The 23990-nt window shown below is 44.3% G+C and overlaps 1 protein-coding gene across 8 annotated transcripts in view; it reads right to left on the bottom strand.

Moving 5' to 3' along the window:
* Nucleotides 1-23990, bottom strand: part of SLC8A3 (solute carrier family 8 member A3) — a 137758-nt gene that overhangs the window by 20654 nt on the left and 93114 nt on the right. The window contains exon 1 of one of the 8 annotated variants that reach the window (XM_063092160.1): nucleotides 1789-1843. The exons of 6 other annotated variants lie outside the window; for them this stretch is intronic. The gene's annotated coding sequence lies outside the window, so the exon portion shown is untranslated. Of the gene's footprint in view, nucleotides 1-1788; nucleotides 1844-23990 lie in introns of those variants that run through there. One more of the 8 variants, XM_063092159.1, reaches the window with a different exon arrangement.

Raw genomic sequence — 23990 nt, forward strand, 5'->3', positions numbered from 1 at the left:
GAAATAACAACAGCTACTTTAAGTGCTCTTAAATGCAATAATATATGTGAAGCCCTTGGCAGGGTGTTTACTCCCTATTAAGCATTTAATAAATAGCAACCAATATTACTAAGAGCAATGAAGACCCCAGTTTGGTGGTTTGAGAGCCACGCGTAAGGGAATCTCATCATTTCCAATGATTAAGTCCAAAGAGAGGGGAAATCAGTAAATAGAAGTGGTGACCCAGGAAGGGGTACAGGCTGGACCCAGAAATAATGTCAAGAAAGGTTTGGAGAAAACAGGATGACAGATGCCTAATGGGTTACTGGAGGGACTTGGAATGATACAAGTGGTAACAGACAGCAATGCTCATATCCTCCCAAAGTCTGGCCTGTGTCCTGTTAGCAGCCAGCTCTGGGCTGGACAACATAGCATGGCTTGTGCAGGTTTTGATTTTTACTGAGCAGATAAACAGAAAAAGAGATGCCATTGACATCTTAGTTGAAGACAAGGAAATGAGGACAAGCATTAAGTAGTGGCAAAAGCAATTTAGGTTAGCCGGCTGGAACCACCAGCTGGAGGGGGTTTCGGTGGGGGAGGCAGGGTGTGGGTTCCCCTGCTAAGACCGTTCATGGGGAAGGCGTCATGTGCATTTGAACTGAAGGTGTTCCCTTGCCTGGAAGCTAGACAAATCCCTTCCAGCTCTTAAAAACTGAGAAAGTTCTCACTTCTGCTTAAGACACAAACAAGGCCACAAGAATGTTTAAATTTAGTAAGAGTCACCAGCTGGGTCTTGAGTTCTCTTGTTCTTCCCCATTTCAGTCCAGGGCACCATCACTTACCCAACTGTCTGAGCCCCAAACCTGGAGCTACCCCGATTCTTTCCTTCCCCTCATCCCTCCGTCCCTGCCCCCACCCTGCTCCCAACACATTTAATTTGCCTCCCCGTTTCCCTCTGCTATCAAGCCCCAGATCAAAACACTGTCACGTCTCCCTTGGACTGAGCAGTGGCCTCGTACGAGGTTTTCCTATTCCTGATATTGTCCGCTTTCTTCAGTTCCTTCCCCACATAACAGCCAGAGTTGTCTATTCAATAAAGATCTATTGAATAAATTCAGTCCAGGTCCTGTCATACCCTCTGTGATTGGAATAAACAAAAAGCCTTTACCGTGGCCTATAGGGAATCATGTTCCCCCCTTGCTGTGGGTCCAAGACCTGTTCTTCAAATCAAGTCTTTTCCCCTTTAGGGCATTCCCCTTGCTACTCTCCCTGCCCGGGACACTCTTTCACCAGGTCTGTGCTTATCCTCATCCTTAGGTCTCCATGTAAACATCACCTCCTGGGAGAGGTCTTCCATGGCCACCTTATGTACAGGATGTCCCTCCCCTCACGGTCACTTTCCATCATGTCACTCTGGTCATTCCCCTCAGTGCACTTATCACAGCCTGAAGCAAGCTGGCTTGTGTACCAGCTCACTTGTTTACAGTCTGCCTGTCCACATCAGAGTTAAGCTCCATGAGGACAGGAAACTTGTCTGTCTTATTTGCCACTTAGTCCCAGCACCCAGCATAGTGCCTGGCACATAGGAGGCTCTCAATCACGGCTTGCTGAGTGACTAATGGTAAATTTCTAATGTAACTGGGGCTTCATGAAATGAATCTACTCTGCCTTTTTGCAGTAAGAATATAAGTTATTACAGGCAAAAAATATTTTGAAGGCTGCTTTGATGGAATGCCTAAGGATTTGCAGTGGGACAGAGGTCGGAAGCCCAGTATCTTCAAACCTAGACCCATGGCTTATAAAACTTACCACCTTGTCCACTCTATGAAAGATCTCTCCAACAACAACCCTGGATCTAACTCATTGGCTCAGGTGAGAGTTTTGAATCCTTCATCCCCCCTATTCCCAATCCGTCCTTTTAGCTCAGTGGCATTTCTGAATGATCATGTGGACAGATTATCCCAAACAGCTACCCCTAGAGCCAGTGATGCCGTCAGAGGCTCCAGAGCCTGCACCTGCTTCCCCTCTGAGCCTTCTGCTGAGGGAGGTGTCAAAGCATACAGTGTTCCCAGCTAAGACTTCACTGCGCTGCTTGAAAAAGATGCTCCCAGGAGATGTCCCACCAACAACCATGAAGGGATTAGAAAATACATTTCTGGGCTGCCTGGCTGGCCTCTCAGAACATTCCTTTGCATTGAGGACATCCAATTCTAAATCAGGCGTCTGATCCTCGGGTACTGCAAAGGGAAGGATTCTCTTTAACCACTGAGTTCCTTTAGGGTCAAAGGGGGAGGAAGCATTTATTAGATGAATGGATGAATAATACATTGGAGGAGGACCCTGTGAATTTCACTTTATACGGGAAGGAAGGAATCTAAGATAATAAATATGTTTACATTGTGTTCGGCACCATAAAAAGAACTTTCTTATTTCATCCTTACTTCCACTGTGTTAACACAGGTATTTTTATTACTTCCATTTTAGAGAAGAGAAAACAGATGCTCAGAAAGTTTAAGTGACTTGCTCAAAGCCACACAGCTGGTAAGCAGCAGAGCTGGAGTTTTAGCATATGTCCCCTATTACTCCTACGAGCAGGTGGGTAAGCTCTGGGTGCCATTCCCAAGCTGCAGCCACACTGAGGAACCACTGAATTCTTCCATTGAAATTCAGGCAGGGGTGGGGTAAAAAAGAAAAAAAGAAATTCAGGCAGCACAGGCAAGTGGCTCTGCCTCTGTGTTGCATTGTTAGTAGGTGGCCTCATGACCCCTTGGCCCTCCCATTCTAGAAATAATCTCTAAATACAGGCTGGGCTTCTGACTCGGTGACCTCTTCCCTCCTGATTCCTACTAAGTGACTCTCCACCACTTCGAGAAGGGTTCCCTCATCGTGTCTAGATGTGTCCTTGCTGTGCCAGGCCAGCTAGTGTTCATAAAGCTTCTGTGACCTGGGGCAGCAGGACAGAGCTGGCAGAGGAGCTGTGAGCCTTTCTGTAGGAGCTTCCAGAAGCCTCTCATCTGTGCGTTGTGTCGTGTTCTTCTTTTAGTGTCCTTTATCTTCCTGACTGGGTGCCAGCAGCCTCCTGTCTTCCCCTGCCAGGTTTCTGACTGTGAACCTGGGCAGACCTTCCCCCAGGTTCACACACACACCCTGACAGGCCAACACCGACACTCCTGCTGGCCCCGCTACCAAGGTCTGAGGGAAAGGCTCCTGTCTCCCGAGAAGGCTTAGGTTGCTCTAATTGGTTTTCTCTTGAAAATAAGTGTCACAGGGTCCCTGAAAACAGCGCTTCTCAAACTTTAATTTGCATGTGAATCAGCTGGGCACCTTGTTAATGTGCAGACTCGATTCAGTAGATCTAGGGGGTGGGGTGGGGGCTGACTGCATTGCTAACAAGGTCCCAGCGTGTGCCAGTGCTGCTGGTCGTGGCCCTACACTCCGTGGAGACGTCTCTCTCTGACTCTGTTAAGAACTTAGGGCAAGGGAAGCATCTGCTCAGATGCTAGTGCCAGTCAGGTGGTGGGGGGCAGGACTCAAAGTGTAGCATTTCAGCCAACAGCTGGACTAACCAGGTCTGTTGAGACACATTTTGAGAGGGACATTGGAGTACACCCAGAGTAGAGTGACTAGGGTGATGAGGGGTCTAGAAGCCACATTTTGAATTAATTTACTAATATTTGTGTAGTGTTTACTTTGTGCCAGGCACAGTTCTAAGCACTTTGCTCATATGAGTGTCAGGTAAGTCAAGTGAGGTGGGTAAGGACCAGGCAAAGGGCTATTCTCTCCGCATATATTTCCTCCGTTAATCTTCACTGTAACTTGGGAGGTAAGTACTATTTTTATCCCTATTCCCACAGATGAGGAACCAGAGGGCCAGAAAAGTTAAGAGACCTGCCCAAGGTCATAGCTAAATAAGTGGCAGAGCTGGGGTTTGAACTAGACAGTGTGGCTCTAAAGACTGTGCTTCTGACTACTTGGATCTGACAGGTATCCTGAGGAAAGACATCTCCTGGGAGAGATGGTACCCACTCCAGATGGCCTGGGGCTCTCACAGTGCCGCTTCCAAAGGACTAGGGCCATTGGCAAGAAGTGCCAAGGAGGTGGACTTCAACTCTACCATGTACCATTACATCAGTGAGATGACCAGGCTTATAAGGCAGTGATTTCCTCATCTCTAGCGGTATTAAAAAATAGAATGATGACCATGCATGAAAAAGACCATGGACGGGATTTCTGCATGCTCTAGCAGGCCAAGTAGGGGACATCTAAAGGACTACATCCAGTGGTGAGCTGGTAAACCAGCTCTCTGGGGGAAGAAAGGAACCCTGATTTGGAGTGTTTGCCTTCCATGGTGAAAATACTTCCACTAGAGTCAATTTCAAGCTTCTAATAGTTGAACAACAAACTTGCAAAATTCCTAAATATTTAACAATCAGCTCTTGTGAGCAGGTAGGAGCCTTCTCCAGCACACCACTGACAGTTTCAGATTCTACTAAAATGTTTGAGAGAGGTTATGATGGGAAAAGGAGATCTGATTGATTTACAAATTATTTTGCCACATGCTAGCATTTGCTCAAAGTGGGTAAGTGTCTGATAAAGTAAGGTATGAATGTGCTTATTTTAAAAAACCTTTGGAAAAAAGGCTTAAAGATTTGGCTTTTAAAAGGATTATGGGTGGGAGAGGAGGCTGTGGTAGGTAGAATTTCTAAAATGTTCTATCAAAGATGTTCTGCCCTAATCTCTGGAGCCTGTGAATATGCTGAGATATTGCTCCAGTATTGTTATATGGCATGGTATGTGATATGACACAGTTGACCTTAAGATACAGACATTATCCAGGTGGGACTGATCTAATCACTTGAGCCCTTAAAAGCAGAGAGTTTTCTCTGGCTGAAGAAGAAAGAGAAGCCAGAAAGATCTGAAGAATGAGGAAGACTCAATATGCTGTTTTTGGTTTGAAGACAGAGGGCTTCATTTAAGAAAAAATATAGCTAGTTCCTAGGTGCAAAGAGTGGCCCCAGATGGCAGCCAGCAAGAAAACAGGCACTTTATATCTAAAGCCACAAGAAATTGGATCCTGCCAACAATCTGAATGAGCTTGGAGGCAGATACTTCCCGAAAGCCTCCAGATAAAATCCCAGTCTGGTTGGCACCTTGACTTCAGCCTTGTGAGACCCTGAGCAGAAAACCCAGTTAAGCCTGCCTGACCTCTGTGCTACAGAACTGTGAGATAATAAATGGGTATTGTTTTAAGCTTCTACATTTATGAGAATTTGTTACACAGCAATAGACAACTAATATGGGAGGCTTATTTATTTTATAGAGGCAGGAACTGAGCCAGATGATCTCTTAGAACTATCTTTCAGCATCTATTTTGTAATCAGAATACTTTGTCCTGATGGAAGGACCCTTTGGGCAAAGTAGAAAAAGGATAGATACATCCCTGGAGATACACAGCTTGGCAAGGACAGGGTGCCTTCCTCTGGCTTACACAGCACCATGTCAAAGTGCAGGGCTTGGTATGGAGAATATTGACTGGATTCTAGCTGCCACCCAGGGTCTTTATGCAGTGCACAACCTGAACAACAGTACACAGCAGCCCTGATGGGCAGTCTCCTGACTGGTTCACTATTCCACAGACAGGCCTGAACCAACAGGAATATTGGACAAACTGAGGCAGAGAGGATGGATTTCACTGCAAAACTTTCTGCAGTTTGAGGGGATGGTCAGGTGGGAGGATGAGCAGGAAGGGAAGCAGAAAGTGGGAGGAAAAGGTATTTAGGTGTGCAAGGGGGAGAATGCACAGGATCCCTATTGCTTTGGTGTCTGTTCTGGACCCTCCTGATGAGCCCTCTGCTGCCTACAGCTTGTGTGTACCTCTGACTAGCTGGACTGAGCAGAGAAAACCCATGAGCATGTGGCTTCCTCTAGGCAGAATGTAGGAACATTTTGTCCTTGCTGACAATTAAGACCTAACTGCTGGGCATGTCTATGTGTGCATACCCACATATTTGAAGACTTGATGCTCATTCTGTCCATTCGAGAATGTCTGGGCTCATAACTGGGCACCACAACTCATGGTTGACTCCTCTGCTCTCTGAAATATCTACTTTCCCAGTGCCTGGAGAATTTGTCACCTGTGACTAGAGGGAAAAGGCCATCTGAAATAACTAGAATTACGGGCATAGGCTTCAGGATATTGCCTTCAGAGGCAAGGTGGTATCCAAAACCCCAAAGGGGCCATTCATGCCATTTCCCAAAGATCAGAAGGAATTTCTACTTTCTTAGAAAAGCAGTCTTTTAAAGTAGGTGCTCTTCCTTTTTAAGGCTGTCATGTCTTGCAGGGAAGCTTTATAGGGTAGAAGAGATTTCAAATCTCAAATTTTTATCCCCTCCTTCCTTTCTTGGAGTTATGTAAAGACTTAACCCTTCATCCCAGGAATTGGAAACTCTCTGTAATGTACATCCATCCATCCAACAAATATTTATTAAGTACCTAAGACATGTCAGGCATGATTATCAAGCAAGAAAGACATAATTTACGCCTTTAAAGTGTTTTCTGTGTAGTGGGGAGGAAAATGATTATTTATAGTGAAGTGTGATAGTGTAGTGATGGGGGAAGAGTAGAGCTGGGGAAGCTCATGGTCTAGAACAAGGAGATTGGGCAAGCCTTTCCAGAGGAAGGGATATTTCGGCAGGGGCCTGACTGGTGAGTTGAGCTGGTTTGGGCAACAGGAGGACATCCTTCCAGACAGAGGAGAGCATGTGCAAGAGTCTTACTGGTGAGAAAATACTTGGTGGCTTCAAGGGGATGAAGTGAGCTCAGTTTGGCTAGAGCATCGAGAGTGTGAGCCATGCTGAGGAGTTTGGGATGGCCTGTCCTCCTCTCTATGTAGCCAGGTCCCCCTTGTTCCATCAAAGTAGAGCCCAGGTACCGCCCAGGTCTGGGAGGATGTTCCTGAACAACCAGCCCATGCTGAGTTTCCTACATTCTGACTGTTGCATGAAATTAATCGTGATGCATTTCCTAGTTGCTTCAAGTGTAGAGCTAGTCTGTATTTTAGGGGTTTGAAATATGTTTTGCCCCATCTCCTCCTTTGATTTCTTTTCAATGCTCAGCCCACATCTGGGAACAGAGCTCTGAAATGTTTACTGGATACATGGTCCCTGACTTATCTATCCATCTGTCCATCCGTCCATCCATCCATCCACCTACCCACCTCTCATAATGTATCAGAGGCATGTTTCTGCTCTCATGGAGCTTACAGTCTGGGGAGGGCAAGAACTTAGTCACATTGCTTAGGCAGCTCAAATAAGTCTTGGCTTGAGTGTTCAACAAACCTCAAGGAGGCTCTTCAGCTTGGCTATTTCTCACGACTACCAAGCAAAGATGAAAGTATGTGTATGTGTGTGTGTGTGCTCACACACACGGGAAAATAAATGTGCTTATACATTGGCTCATTATAGTTTCTCTGCTAGGACAAGAGTGCTCTCATCTCTTTAAGCTATGATAAAGATTTCCCTCTCCTTGCTGCCCCACGGTGGGGAGACCTTTATATTTCTGACTGTGTGTGTAGCATGTGAGTGGGAGTGTGGGCAAGTGGGGTGAGGGTTAGCACGTTTCATTATACAGCACATTAGAGGGAAAATCTGGCCATTTTGAGCATATTCTCCATAGGGGTCTTGCCTCGTTATTCTCAAAGGGAAATTAAATTTCCAATCTCCATAGAAGTGGCCCTGTGCAGGTTTCAGCTCTGTGTGTGACTCAGTTTTTTTAAGCCCTATTTGGGCCCCAAGTTTGCCCTGACTCACTCTGAGGGAGCAAGGTGGGGAAGAGAGGAAGATTCAGAACTTTAATTCTCTCCGTCTTCTAAGTCAAGAGGGGAGGTAAAAAAAAAACAAACAAAAAACACATACCAACAGTCTGGGGATAAATGGCTGCTGTGCCCTGAAGTTGATAAATCCCCTTCCTGGAAAGGCAGTGAGAATAATCTATAAATACATTTTATTGAACAGTGTGTCTGCTCCCAGCACTGAAGAGAACAAATGGCTGGTTATCTGATTCAGGCTTTGGAGATGTTGGATCCTTCTGTCTTGCTTTTCTTTCTCTGCTGGGGATCTCATTTTTAAAGAGTGACTTTGATCCAAGCAGAAAAGAAAGAAGTTTATATTGTATAGACAGACATGGAACCTCAGGTGTAAGAAAAACTTTCTAATAATAGGAAGAGAGAGGAGCTGGCTCCTCAGGACCTGAGTCAAATGCAATCAAAGCTCCCTGCCTCCCACCTTAATTCCCTGTCCACTCGAGCACTTACAAAGCCCATATTTCTGGTGGATAGTTTCTAGAGATCCCAGTGAGTAGCAAATCCATGAATGATTGCTATCCCTCGGCTGGGCAGAGAATATCCTTCAATTAGAGACTTAACTCCATGGAGGATTAGCTGATTCTATAGACATTTTCTTTAAACTAAAGCAGAGCTGCAGCACTGCACCACTGCACTGGGCTCCATGCACTCAGAGGTCACTGGGAACCCTGCTCCCTGCAGTTGTGCAGTGGATGAGAGAACAGCATACCGGTCACATGCCAACCACTGTCACCATTTTGGGTATATCAAATTGTGGATCCCAAAGGGGCTGTCAGAAAGTTCTATCTGTGATAGTATCTAAATGACCTATTTCCCAGTTTGGGGTTCTTCCCTTCTCCTGGTCAAATGGAAAATTCTTGTTTTGTACCATCTAGAGACAAAGTGGGGCCCAGGCTGTCAAAGCTTTGGAGATGGAGGGCCTAAGTCTTAGTCCCAGGTCAGTGAAGGAGTGGCGTATCCTTTGTTCCAATGTGAGAATCTAGCCTACTGCTAGTTTCACCTAGAACCTTGGGAGGAACATAGCAGCCAAACTTCATGGGGAGTAGAGCCTAAATGCAGAAGCTGAGATTTTTACAAGGGTGGGGAGGAGGAACAAAACTCCTGTTTCCTTTACCTTTAGAAGTCTGAAATCTTTCTCATGTCAACACGAGAGGCTGATTTAGAATAGAAAGTAATAGATTCAGGGCTGGGACTAGGCTGAGACATGTGAGGCCCAGGAGCAAAATTTAAGGGTACACCAAAAATCTCATTAATCAAGATAACTAATATTTTAATGCAATATTTTTTTAAAAATCAGAATAAATGCAAAAAATCCATGATGAACAAAATAACCACATTTTAAATAAAGACAGGTCCCAGTCCCACACTTGTGTGATTCCCCTCACCCTAATCCTAGGATGGTTAGATCACTGTACTGGTCATTGGATACTTTGTGGTGTGGAGAGAATGTCACACAAGGAAAAGACCTGAGTTTGAGTTCTGCTGCTGCTGCTACTTACTTGCTACAGATTCTCTTAAGCCATTTACCCGCCCTGAGCCTACACATGGAAGACAAGAGGATCTATTTCTCTCTTGGGATTTTATAGGCAATGATACGAGCAAAAAAATACAACCCTTGATTTCGGAAACAGCAGGTCTCATTCAAGTGGTGTGTGTGTGTGTGTGTGTGTGTGTGTGTGTGTGTGTGTGTGAGTGTGTGTACGTGTGTGTGAGTGTGTGTGCGAGAGAGAGAGTGTGTGTGCGTGTGTGTGTGTGTGTGTGTGATGCAAATACGGCCCCTAGTTCACCCTCCACAGTTAATCCCTTAAGCCCTTCAGGAAGCTAGACCACTTTCTCAACCCCTCTGTCTATGTGTCTATCCCTGCTCCTGCTCCTCCCTGTCCCCTCCTCTTCCTCTTCCTCACCAGAGGAAGTGCCCGCCCTCTGCAAGAGCTCAGCCTGCCCGATGTTTGCCATAGGCTGGATCTCTACCAAGCTCCCTATTTTTAGACGATAGAAAGGGGATGGGAGGAGGGTGGAATGTCTTCTTTTAGGACGTTGCCTTTGAACTGTGCTCTGGACAGATGGCGGCCAGTTCTCTGTGGCCCTAGCTTTTGTCTCCTGCCCTTGTCAGGCTCATGTGAGCGGCACATGCTGTATTTGCCAGCATGGTCCCCCGCTGCTGGGATCCCTCCTCTTGGCCATACCACCCTATTCAAACCACTGTCACCTTTCACTTGAACTCTTGCAAGAGTCACCTACCTCGTCTCCCTGCTTACATTCCTCCTACTCTGTTACAATCCATTTTCTCTCAGCAGCCAGAGTACTTTAAAAAAATTTTTAAGAAAATGATACCATGCCACTCCCCTACTTAAACCTTCGATAGTTTCCTAAGGCACTAAGGCACTTAGAATAAAATTGAAACTGCATAACCTAGCCAAGGAATTCTGAAACGTTAGCATACTCAGAATCATCTGTAGGGCTTCATAAAACACAGAATGCTGGGCCCTCTCCTGAGTTTCTGATTCAATAGGTCTGGGTGGGGTCCAAGAATTTGCATTTCTAACAAGTTCCCAGGTGATGCTGATGCTGCTGGCTTTAGAACCACACTGAGAATCACTGGTCAAGACTGCAAAGTTCAACCTTGCTTACCATGCAACTCACCTTCTACCACTCTTCCTCCATCCACTCTGCCCTAGCCATACTTGCCCTCTTTCTGTTTTCTTAAACCCATCAACCTCATTCCTGCCTCAGGGCCTTTGCCCTACCTGTTTCCTCTGCATGTAACTTCCCTTCTCCAGACATTCTCAGGACCAGGTTCTTTTTAAATGTCTCAGCTTACATACCAGTTCCTTTTCTATCCAATCTGATTGGCCCTCCAATCATCCTGTTTCATTTTTATCTTATTTATTTATCTGTGTACAGTCTGTTTCCTCCACTGGAATAAAAGCTCTGTGAGAGCAGGAACCTTGTCTGTCTTGTTTACCAGTACCTGGCACAGTCTCTGGCACATATGTGCTACCTACTACATATTTGTTGAATGAATGATTAATGAATACTAGTAAATGGTGGAGCCAGAATTTGAGCCCAGGACTGTCTGACTGCCAGCCTATGCTAATGCTACCATGTGATTAGTGATAGCAGTGCTAAGGCAGACTCTTGGCTGGTCTCCCTGGCTCTGTTTTTGTACATACTGCTCCCCTCAGGGCACTCTTATTGGGCTACTATTATGAAAGGATCACTTTAATAGCTCCCCTTTCCCTTCCCAAACAAGTCTAAACTCTTTTTCCTGGCCTTCAAAGCGTGACTGCAAGCAGTCACCTTGGCTAGAATCCTGGCTCTGCTGTCATTTCAATCATTCAGTTATGACTTTAGTTAAGCATTGTAGTGGATTGAATTATGTCCTTGCAAAACTCAAAGAAGCTTGAATTGTGACCCCCAAGTTTTATGTATTGGAAACTTAGCCCCCACTGTGACTGTTAAGAGGGTGGGAAATCCTATTATGGCAATTGAAAGGTAGAGCCTTGAAGAGGTGATTGGATTGTAGGACCATGCAGTAGTGAATAGGTTAAAGATGGCAGTCAGGGGCATGGTTTTGAGGGCTTTAAAATAAGAGGAGAGTTTGTCTCTGTCTGTCTCTCTCTGCTCTCTCTGCTTCCACCATCTTGCAATGTGAGATCCCTGGGTCACTGTTGCCACCACCAGATGGACTTTGGACTTCCCAGCAGAAACTGTAAGCAATAAATTTTGTTTTGTTTATAAATCACCCAGTTGCAGGTATTTTGTTATAGCAACACAAAACGGGCTAATACAAGCATATTCTCCATTGTTCCTTCCTGTGACTGATGCCATGAAAATAAGTACCCAGTCCATCATTTAGTGGTTAAGAGCATGGGCCTTAGGATTAGAAATATCTGGATGCAGTACTTACAAGTTTTAGGACTTTTGGCAAATTACTTAATCTCTATGAGCCTCAGTTTCCTTATCTCGATGAGTGCAAAAATAAAACCTACCTCATAGTGTTTCCCAGAAGATTAAGTGAGATAATGCAAATAAAACTCATGGCATAGTTCCTGGCATGGAATAAATAGTCATTAATGTCACTTAATTTGATGATGGTCTGTTTAAGTTATAATCAGAGCAACCAATAAAAAGATTATCTTCCTCCTAGTTCCCAGGACAGGGTCCGAAGAGGGTGAGATAATTGGGAGTCTGACAGGTGCTAGTTTGGGAGCAGGCAGGGTATTTTCTGAACTCCATGTTCTGGTCTGAGGAAGAACTACAGACAAAGGGGTACGCCTTGAGAGCCTTGAGTTTTCTCAGCATCGTATTCTCATGTCATGCGTATTGGCCTTGCCTTGCTCAGGAAGTCCGTCTGGGAATGGGAATCGTCTTTCCCTTACACCCACTGCGCCAGTTTTAGCTGAGTGCCTTTCACAGGGTAACCCTCCCTCTTACCAGTGCTGCACTTTGCTGTCTGCTATGGCAGCTCTATGGGATTACAGAGGCAGTTCACTTGCATATTTTACTCCCACTGGTTAGAGGCAGAAAGGCCTTCAAGGGTCCTGTTTTATCACCATGGCGGTATGTCTGGGAGAACCAGTAGTACCAATTTGCACTACTGAAGGCTCCTAACCTTGGATGAGGAGAAGTTCTCCATGAATGGTCAAGTGGGTGGAGGCAGCAACTGAATTCACTTCCTTCTGGCCAATCCTAGCTGTTCTTGTTGACAGGGAAGCCCCCCCCCCGCCATTTTCTTTTCCCAGAGATGCCAGAATCTGATTTTGTGGTCCCAGTGCCCATTTCCCAAGTTCCTTTTCTACACTGCCCCCACTCCAGTGAATTCTCCTGAGCTCTGCCCCCTTACTCTTTTGGCCAGACTGAACGAGGTGGTGGAAGACAGAGTGTTTACCTTTCAGAACACATATGCCCTTGCTCCAATTTCCACCTCTCAACTCTGTCCTGGAGCAGAAGGCTTGCAGGACATTTACATATTCTTGTCCTATTGGAGGAAATAAAATAAGTCTGGGAAAGCAAAGGTTTACAGGGAGATGAGGACCAGGTGACAGGACCCAGCTCAGAAAGTCTCTGGATCCCTCAGTTAAAAACACGTTCGTTTATACTGCACATCTGTGGGCTGCTGACATTCAGGACATGGAATAGTCAGGGAGAGTCATTCACCTGAAACAGAAGGTGGCGACACTCTGGGGTAATAAAAGACAATGTAACAACAGTGACAGTATATAATACATTTAAAATTCTACATTTGCCTGGAAGGCCTTTAATCAAGGATTTCAAAGCACTTTTCCCAGATCTCGCCCATTCATCTTTACCACATTCCTGGGAAACAGTTGGCAGTTAGGTAGCAGAGCACTATAAATAGAGTACTGTATCATTACCTGGATGTGAACACTATGTATTTAGACAGCACACACATTATATTATCTAATTCTAACTCATTCATGCAACATCCCCCGCATTTGCTGCCTTGCAGGTAGTTTGGAAAACTTTGGATCCTTAGAAATTCACAACTTTAATGCCTACTCCCTCACTCTCACTCTTGCGTAATTCACAAGCACTTCCCACTACTGCTCTTGCTACCCTTAAGTAGCCAATATGGTAGCCTGATCACCTTGTCCAGATATCACCATGACACAAGCACCCTCAGCATGCACACTTCATTTTACATCAGTGATACAAAGGGATATAAAAAGAAGACACAATAAATTTCCTTACTGTCAGATGTCACTTGGGTCTAGTTTGTTGAATTTTAAAGACTCACGTGGACGGCTCTCAGATGGACTTTATGATTACTATGAAAATGAAGGGTAAAGAATGGATCTGCAGGGTGTGCTGACCATACAAGCCCACGGCTGGGGTTAAGCTAATAGTACAGTCTCTCTGTTCATCTCGAAAATGCACATCACCTTTATAACTGACCCAGTGGATTTCTTTCATTCGTAGGAGCTTCTGTATTTCCCTTCCACGGATACCATCAGGCACAGTGTTCTTCTGTTATATACTTAGAGTACATATCACGTTGTAAAGAATCGATCAATTGTGTAATTATTTTCTTATTCGTCTTCTCCACTGTCCTAAGCTCTATGAGGGCAGGGGCTGTATTTGTTTTAATCCTCTTTGTATCTCCACAGTTGAGCACATGTCAGATGCTTAATAAAAATATTTGCGAATGAGTGAGTGAGAGAATGGATGGCGGTGTGAATCGCAGTGAGCATTCTCTAGGCTGGGGTTTCTCATCTTGCCCTTTTTGCCCTCACGTGAGTTCCATTTTAGGGCATCACAATGGCCTCCACCCCACTCCATATGATCACACACCCTGGGAAATGCAGCCTCACAAACGCTCCCCCTCATTCTCCTTGGCTCTGGAGGAACACGCAGGGGTTACTTAGGTAGAAGCCATATATTTGGCCTAGTCTTGTCCGATAATTTAGCTGAGTTCTGGACTCAGATTGTTTATATGACATTCTCAAAAAGCTGAGGGCTCTTGACAAAATCTCTCACCTGCACCTGTATATATGGTATGGGGGGGTACCCACAAACTCTGGGGTCACAGAAACTTGAGTTAAAAATCTTAGCTCTATTGCTTACAACTGTATGACCTTCACCATATTCCTAAACTCTTTGAGCTTCTCTTTCCTCAGTAGTAACAGGGAGATGATAACATCCATGTTGGGTGGTGGTAGGGTTAAATGAGAAGGCACAGGCTGTAGGTTTAGTAAATGACTGTTCCCTTTCCGTCCTTCTATCCTTGACCCCTTCCTTTGACTCATCCTCCCTCCTGGCTGCCAGTTATCCTTTGGATGCTTCTAGCTGTCACCCCTAGGTTTTAGGCTCCATGCTGGAAATGTTGAGACTCAGACTATATTTAGATGCCTTGGCTCTTTTACTTTTTTTACACCACTGTGTTGCTATGGTGATGGTGGAGAGGGAAGGGAAGGACAGCTGAAAGGAAGGATGAAGCTTAGCCACAAAGATCAGTGGCTCTGGCTTTGGACTGTCCCCAGTGAACTGGGATCTCCAAGGATCCTCACCTGTGCATTATATTGGAGATGCTGCAAGGAGATTGGAGGAGGCACTGCCTAGCAAGAGCACTTAAGAAAGGAAGAGATAAAGGGGACTGGTTGCTGAAAACTGCTCACTCCACTGGCCCAGACACAGCCTTAATGCCTAGAACCTTCCTCAAATGGCTTCTCTATCAATTGAGGCAGGAGACAGCAAATGGGATTGAGTGGAGGAATGACATCAGTTATATTGGAGTTTGGAAGATGTTCAGACCAGACTCCTTTCTGGGAAGAAAGTCCCATCTCCATGCCATGGCCCAGGCTTTCCATGGTTTCAGTCCACAGGGGAAACCAAAGTTGCACAGGGTAGAAAGAAGGAGAAGGCTTCTTTATTTGTGTGCAGAACTCCGTGCACTCGCTGAATTTGAAAGTGGGCACGGCAGGCTCCGAGCTGATGATAAAAGCTTGCACTGTAAAATGCTGCAGTGTTCCTAAAGCTGTTCCTCACACATCACTTCACCAGGTCCTCAAAAGGGCCTGGTGAAGTAGGATTATCTTTACATAAGCACATGATGCAGAGAGGTTGGCAACTTTCCCAATGTCACACAGCTGGGAGACGGCAGAAGAGGCAATCGAACTTGGGCCATGTGGACTCCAAATCCAATGATCTTTCCAGTATTCCAATGGCTGCCAAGAACAAGTTTTTAAAGCTGAAGAAAATCTGTGAGGAAAGCTTACAGTGAAATATAACCAGATAAAAGCAGAGCTGCTGTAGTCGATGTGGAGTCCCTCTTGGACAACCCCTTCTGCCACCTCACCTGTGGGAACAGAGAGTTCTAGGCAGCACTTCTCAAAGTGTGGCCTTTGAAGCACCCATATTAGAAACATCTGTGGTATCTGTAAAAATGCTGATTCCCAGTCCCCAGGCCCAGATTCTGATTCAGTACATCTGGGGTGTGGCACTGGGACAAGTATCTAGGAGATTCTGATAAATACTAATTTAACTGGAGGTAAACTAGTAACTCTTGAGTCAGAAGATTGGGAGATGGAACATAATTACATCCCCTGTCTCTCTCTTCCTATCTGATTCCTCAAGCTCATTTGTAGCGGCCTGAGGTCAGGCATCTAAGCACACTCAGGCTGGACTGTTCTGTGAAGTCTTCCAACTGCCCCTTGGGCCTCCATCAGTTGCTGAGCCCTGGGCTCTAGTCTATGGGAGTCATCAGGGTCCAGAGGAGTCCACAGCCTACTCTCTGACCTTGGCAGGGTCATCATTGTTCCTAACAGAGCAGACGTCCATGCAAGGAGGTTCCAGGTGGAGGGCAGAGAGGAAGGGTACCATACACAAGAGCACAGAAGGGATATGAATCAGGTGAAAAGTCCCAAAGGAGTATGTGAGATTTGGACTGAAACTATGTTTATTGGCCAAGCACAAAGTCTGGAATAATATGCAGGGAAATTAGCGCTTGATTTCTCATTCACTGAAGGGTTGAAAGAACCATATGACAAAGGAAAGAGGTTCTGATGGTGCTGTTAAAGGGGGCAGTCAGGGATGGACTAAGATTTTTAACTCTTCTAAATTCTGGAGACCTTATGATGCCCCCCTCCAATAGAATAGCTTAACTGTGGGCCAGACACTGTGCTTTGCACAAATAACTCATTGAATCCTTCCCAGGATCCTATGAGGTACTGTTAGCATTCCTATTTTGCAGATGAGGAAACTGAGGCTATTAGAAGCTAAGTAGTTTTGCCCAAGGTCACCCAGCTGGGAAGGAATAAAACCAGGATTGAATGCCAGTGGTCTGATTCCAAGGCCCATGCATGACCCCAAAATAAATGAAAACAGTCCAATTAAGTTCCCATGATGAAAATTTTAAAAAACATCAAATTATTTCAAAAAATTTTCTAATTTTTTGGAGGAGTCACCCTACTTAGCTGATGCTTTAGGGTAATCCAGCATCAGGTAGGTAAAGGAACATCCCCAAGACGGTTCTCTTCCCAATTTTCTCCTTTGCTGTTTCCAGCAGATTGCATTTTTTCAGTTGTTTTTACAAAATTGTATTAAAATGACAAAAACCACAAAGGACTGCAACACATTTATTATGTAAGCCCTGCTTTCAAGGCAGACTTAAGATGCCATCTCCTCCAGAGGGCCTCCTGCAGGCCCTCTCTCTCTTCCAAACCTGGTCTCATTTCTGATCTGTAGCTACCACTTGGCATCCAGAACCCATAACTTCTGTCTTCTCTCATCCCCAGACTCTCATCCTCACTGTCTGGTGAGCCCCATAGGGACAGGGTCACGTAATACACCTCTCTGTTTCTCCAGCATTTGGAAGATCGATGTTAACTTAGGCCACTGAGCAGTCCATACAGCAGCAGAAGATTGAACTAAAGGGGAAATAAAACTGGAGGAGGTGAAGGAACTGTGGGCACAAAGGGAGGTGAGAATGGGCAGCCCAAGTTCACCAGCCTCTGTGCAACTTCAACACTGGTGGAAGTGTCTTGAACACATTCCTTTCTTCCCCATTTGCATGGATTCCCTTGGGAAAATCACCTTTTTCAGACTCTTTTTTCTCATCTATAAATGGATGATGTGTGGATTAAGCGAGATACTCTTCTGCAAATAGTTTAGCATAAATTGTTCAATATACATTCAGTGCTGTTGTGATTGTTGACAGCACAACTGTCTTTAATCACTGAATCTGTTTTAATTTAAAGATCCGGAATAAAATTGTATCATCTTAGCAATTTTCCAAGATGGAGGTGGTGTATACCACATGCTTAGACATCTCAGTCTCACAAACTTTCCTATTCTGTGGCTATAACTTTGCTTTTTAGGCATTCCCTCCATTAAGAGTAGTTTCAGTGCTTGCTATTGTCACCCTTCTTGGGTTTGAGGATAGAAATCCTGTGAGTGGGTGCTTATCTCATCTTTTCACCCTGCTGGTTCAGCCAAGCTTAACACATTTCTGTCTTTTATTTTTTCCTCACACACTGTCTAGTCAAGTTTCTAAAGAAGCAAATGTGTCACTGAAGCAATCAGACAGAACTCTTAACATTTTCCTCACAGGCACACACTTTCCAAGTACTTTTCCGTCTGTCTCCAATGTTCAGTGTCTAGAGAATGTGGTGTTCAGGAGTGTGGCATTAAGAGAGGGGGAATGGAATCTTTTCTGGAATTACTATGTGCCTAATGGGGGCTTAGAAGATATTCACTGAGAAAGAGGAGAAATGGAGTTGGGGAGAGGAATTAGGGACCTGTCTTAGCTCAGAAAACTGGATTTCAGGGTCTGAAGAGCTCTAGATCTTCAGATCCTTAGAACTTTGTTTCCCAAATGGCACTTGCAGCATCTGACATGGGAGACAAGGAGTGGTGGAGGTGTCAAGACCAATAACGGTGGGGATGTCTGCCGCTAGCTAGGAGGCGGATGATGGGAGGGAAGATGTGGCGAGACAAACTGCAGCAGGGCGGAGAGGGGAAAAGGTGAAGGCTCTTCTGGATTTCAGGAATTCAATTCCATTTACAAATGGTTATTGAGTTTTCATGGGCAAAGTACTCACATGTGCTAGGCATTAGGGACTGAAGGAGTTAAAAAGATGAGTAAGACATTGTTTTTTGCCTCAAAGAGCTTGGCATGGCATAGATTACAAGTACTGAGAAATAGTGACCTGTAACCCCTCACAGCCAAATTCGCAGCCTACAGGTCCCTGTCTGTGGCAATTTCCCCTGAGCTCTAGCCTTGGGAAAGGGAGGGGGTTGACACCAAAACAAAATACACCAACATACACACAGAACATAGCAATGATAATACTACTAATAAAACACAGACAAGCAGATTATAATTTCCTCTCATTCCACACATTCTCCTTGGATTCTATTGGGGTTGACATGAAGTTGAAATATTAACCTGATTTCTCCTGGAGAGCAATGCTTGTAGTTCACGTTGGTGACTATTGAGTGGGATGCTCCTGAGGCCCTTCTCTTACCTTTAACCTGACCCACCTCCCCACCTTCACTGACCCACATTGACTGAATATTTACAATATGCCTAGTACTGTGTCTGGCACCTGGTTAAATGTCAGGCATCATAATGAGACGCTATGCTATGAAGAGATGAATAAAACAGTCTCACTACTCTTCAACAATTCACAGTCCAAAAGGGAAAGTAGACATGTAAGTAGATATTTATACTGCAAATTCAGTCTTATTTATGAAATTGGGGAGGACCTCAAAGACTGTGACGTTCATACATGTCCTGTGCCACACATCATTTAATAAAATAACAGATAATACTTACATACCATTTAGTATGTTCCAGGCACTGTTATAAATGCTTTACATGTAATCTCCATAACCCAAAAGGGTAGAAACCATTATTACTCCTCTTTTACAGACAATAAAACTTAGGCACAGGAAGGTTAAGTCACTTGCCTAAGGTCACACAGCTAATAAGTGACAGAGACAGAATTTGGACTGAGGAGGTCTAGGTCTATAGTCCATGTCCTTCACCACTATACGATATTGCCTTTCAAAAGAGATAGTAAAAATTAATTTTCAAGGAAACAGAAAAGGTTGTGGCCTCTGGTGTCACCTCTGGGTCTCTCTGGCTTCTTTACAACCAGTATTGAGAGTTTCTTAATTACCAGCCACTGTACTAAATGCTTTCAACACATCTCACTGAACTCTCATGACAACTCAATGAGGCAGGTCCTAAGGTTACCTGCGCTTTACAGAGGAAGGAACTGAGAATCAGAGAGATCCAGCAAAACATCCAAAGTTGCACACAGAAGTGAGATGAAGCCAGGAATCCAGCCCAGCCTAGCCTGACTCCAAGCTCAAAGTCTTCCCTGCATTTCTTCTTCCTGTGCAATGGGCTGTTTTTGCTGGAATCTCAAGAACGGTAGGATAAGTATTTCTAGTTCCGTCGGCCTAAGACTAGGCATGCCAAATCCTCTGCTCTGGAAATTGTTTGTATCCACCTCTTGCAGAGACTGATGAGATTCCGTAAACCAGACCGCCCACCACACAGAGCCAGTGCCGAGCTAGGAGTGCTGGAGGGAAGAGGGTGGGGATGTCAGTAGATGAGCCCCTGTAGTTCCAAAGGCCCTGAGTGACTGGAGCCTGGGGGCCAATGATGACATCGCTTTCTGCAGGTGCCACTATCCAAAGAACAGGCCTCACTGTCTTTGATGATTAATCAAAAAAGCAAATTCTCCAAGGATCTCCAGCCATCTAACATATTATCAAAGTTGCTACAATTGCTCAAAGGGAAAAATAATGCAGGATCATTGCTATCCAGATATCCTGGCCAAAGTCTAGGATACCATCACATAAACGAGAGAAGACAGCTTAATGTGAAGAATAAAGCACAGGCAGACAGGCAGATGGCGCTCTGAAGGAGCACTGCCTGCCTAAGGAGGCTCCTGGGTCGCTGTGTGACTTCCATCCATCTCCTCAAACTTCCTGGAACACTGGCTGTGAATGTGCATTATCTATCCATCAATGGCCCAGCAGTCATATTAACACTGTCTATCAATGGCCACAGGGGCTTGTGTTTATCAGGTTCAGAAACTTGCCATTCGATCTCATTTATCTTCACTTTCTTTTTTTTTAGTGTTTTGCTATAAAAAATAAAACAAAACACAAAACAAAACTTGAGAGCTACCATCTCCCTTTTTTCCTATCTTAAGTAGTTACTCTCTATCAAATACTTAATTCCCTTTCTGAATGCACAGAAAAATCACTTGAGCTGCCATTCACAATTCCAGGTCTTAGGCAAATTGAATAAATGCAAAACAATTGCTACAAGAGCTATAAGGAAAAAAAAATTCAGCACCATCTCTCCTATGCTTTTGCTTCATGGAATTTGAACTCCATGTACCGTCTGTCATTCTTACTCTATAAAAGACACACATGGGCCAGAACTTTGCAGCCCATGTCAAATAGGGCTAACCATCCTTCAAAATATTCATGATGCATCTACATATGCAGGGAAATGTGCTATAAACTGACAAAGTATAAATTGAATTCTCTGTCTACCAAGAGATTGCAATATATGCACATAATAGGTAGTATTTGATAGTTATAAAACAGGTGCTAGAGGAAGTGTGTAGTCAGTGGAGAGAATGATCACTTGGTAGGTAAGAGGAAGGGCTGGGATGGAGCAGGTTAAGAATACATTAGGCTTAAGAATACATAATGTTATGAAAATTAACATGTGTGGGAATCTGGTTTATTCTTAACATGTTATGTTAAGAATACATAATATTATGTTAAGAATACCTAAGCATGTATGACCCCTGCTATGTTCTGGAAACTGTTCTTGGTGCTGGAGATAGACTTGTAAACAAGCAATTTCAATTGAGTGTGGTGTCATTACAGAGGCAAGAAGGGGCACGGTGGGAGGACATGGGAGGCTCACCAGCCCAGTCTAAAGAGGTTGGGAAAAGCTTCTCAGAGGAGGTGGTGTCTGAGATCTGGAGGATGGGTGAGAACTGGGCAACACAGAGAACAAGTAACAGCATTCCAGAAAAAGGCCTTGTACAGCATGCTAAGAAGTTTGAAGGACAGTGAAGAACCATTAAAGAGTTGGAGGGAAGGAATGGAACAATGGGATTTGCATCTTGAGCAGATGACTACAGCTGTGTGGGGAGGATGAAGGTGAGTGGGCATGAATTGGGTCAGGGAGATGAGCAGGTGAGGTGCAGAGGCTGAGAGAAGAAGGATATGACCAGTAGGCACTGAGATAGGAAAAGAGGAAGTGTGTTCAGCAGACAATGGGTAGGCCCATGTGGCCAGAGCGGGAGGGGTGTGGGGGCAAGTAATGAGATATACATCTGGTTGGTGATGTTCTGAAAATTAACAAAGCCTCTTATCTAGACAGGAGTCACTTCGAAATAGAATTCATCTAGGTAGGTTTTTGGGGGAAGCCAGTGCCCACCCATCTCCTCTGGATATTGCTGTTTCTTTCCTAAGCAAATCTCTGAGAGCAGTGTCAGCTGGGGGTAATTCTATCTTCCCTGCTACTCTCCAGGAACGACTCCTCACCCATCAGGCTATAAACCTCTCTCCTGCTGCTTCCTGCTACTCTCTCCTGACATCTGAGTCACCTTCCTCAACACTGAAGACTGTGGTACCTGGCTCATAATTTCTTGCCAGCATCCTGGGTAATGTCAGTGGCCCAAGATGACTAATTAAAAATACTTGGCCCTCGGTCCCTTGACTTTTTTATTTTTAATGACCTTCATGTTCACTTCAGCCATCCACTCTCAAGTCTACATCTGAGCCTATGTCTACATCATCACCTAGAACTGCTTCACCTCTGGAATACCAAATTCAAACATCCCACGGCTGAACTTTTTACTGTCTTTACCAGGCTTCTCCTCCTTTATTCCCCATGTCAGTGGATCGTGCCACCATCCATTCATTCCTGCATCCTGGCTCCCCCTCTGTACCCCTATTTCCCATCAGGCACCAGCTCCTGTTGGTTTTACCTACTTACATATCATGAATACACTTTCTTCTTTTCATTCCCTTCTCAAACTCCCATTTATTGGCCACCATCATCTCTGGCCTGGATCTGGTAACAATCTCCTAACTGATTTCCTGGATGTACAAGGCCTTTTTCTGGAATGCTGTTACTTGTTCTCTGTCTTGCCCAGTTCCCACACATCCTCTAGATCTCAGACACCACCTCCTCTGAGAAGCTTTTCCCAACCTCCTTAGACTGGGCTGGTGAGCCTCCTATGTCCTCCCACCGTGCCCATGCTTGCCTCTGTAATGACACTTACCACACTGAATTGAAATTGCTTGTTTACAAGTCTATCTCCAGCACCAAGAATGGTTTCCAGAACATAGCAGGAGTCATAGACACTTATGAAAAATGAATGGATGAGTGAATAAAAAAAGATGCAAGAGAGAAGCATTTTGAATGCAGAAATGGGGGGTAAGACAAAGTAAAGGATAAATTTAAGATTTCACACCAGGAGAAAGAGGTGGGGATCATGGAACACTGAATAGAAAGATGAAACTTCCAGAAGAGGAGAAATTGGTTTTGAAAATGATCCTTTCGATTTGGGCATGCTGACTTGGAGAATGGCTAGACAGGAGGGAACAGAACCCAGGAAACATAGATTAGGGACTTATACACAAAGAAGATATCTCTGAATCCAACTGCATAGATTATATCTTCAATATAGAATTTATAGAGACAGGAGCAGAGGACCAAGGCTTCTATATGTAGAATTTTACTAATTATCCAGACAATTTAGGTCTAAATGAGATTTTTTTCCTTAGTTTTCTGAATAATTGTCTCCATTGTCTTTGATTTTGAAGATCTGCTGGGATATTTTTTTCCTACTCTAGCTACTCTTTCTCTTTTTTTGAACAGTTTGCTAACTCCAGCTGTTAATTACCTCATCACACAATCAAGCCATTGTGACTTCTGTTTCTGTTTTTATGCAGCATGATGCTTGCTTTTCAATTGGCTTCTACTGTTTTCCCCCCGAAGATGATTTCTTTGATCAACACATTGGCTGGCTATTGATCATACATGTTTTACCAGACCTATTTTTGCTCACTCTCCCCCTTGCTTCTTCTAAGTTGATTTTCCATACGAAATTCCGTGTTTTGAATTTTCTTCTCTTCCATGTCAGGTGAATATTTGTGAGGACTTAAACATCACATAATATGCACACATCCTTCTGCCTACTTGTCAATTTCAAAAGTTCAATGTAGATAAAAGTACAGTGCATTGACACTTCACAAGAGTTTCGGTTTACCTCCAGAAGCCAAAATCAGCCAATATTTTCCTAATTGAGGAATAAAGATTTAATATAGATGAAATCACAATTACTTTTCAGGGTTGAAATACAAATGCAAGCGTACTTCGTGAATCTGATAATGTTCTTTCCTGCCAGGGGAAGAACCATCAGTCTTTTGGAGAAACTTGTATATGGTAGTTCTTATTCTAAATAAATTAAATACACTGAATTTATGATTCTTATAGAATTATGGTAATACATCCTTGATGAATTTGTACAGCAGGAAGTAGACCAGCTGTTGAAGTATGACTGCATCCCAGTGGTATGAGTTGCCCTGGTCAAATCTGGAAATCTCTAGATGTAGCAAAATGTCCCTTTGTTCTGG

Source organism: Cynocephalus volans, chromosome 3 (genome assembly GCF_027409185.1).
Source record: "Cynocephalus volans isolate mCynVol1 chromosome 3, mCynVol1.pri, whole genome shotgun sequence".
Lineage (NCBI taxonomy): Eukaryota > Metazoa > Chordata > Mammalia > Dermoptera > Cynocephalidae > Cynocephalus > Cynocephalus volans.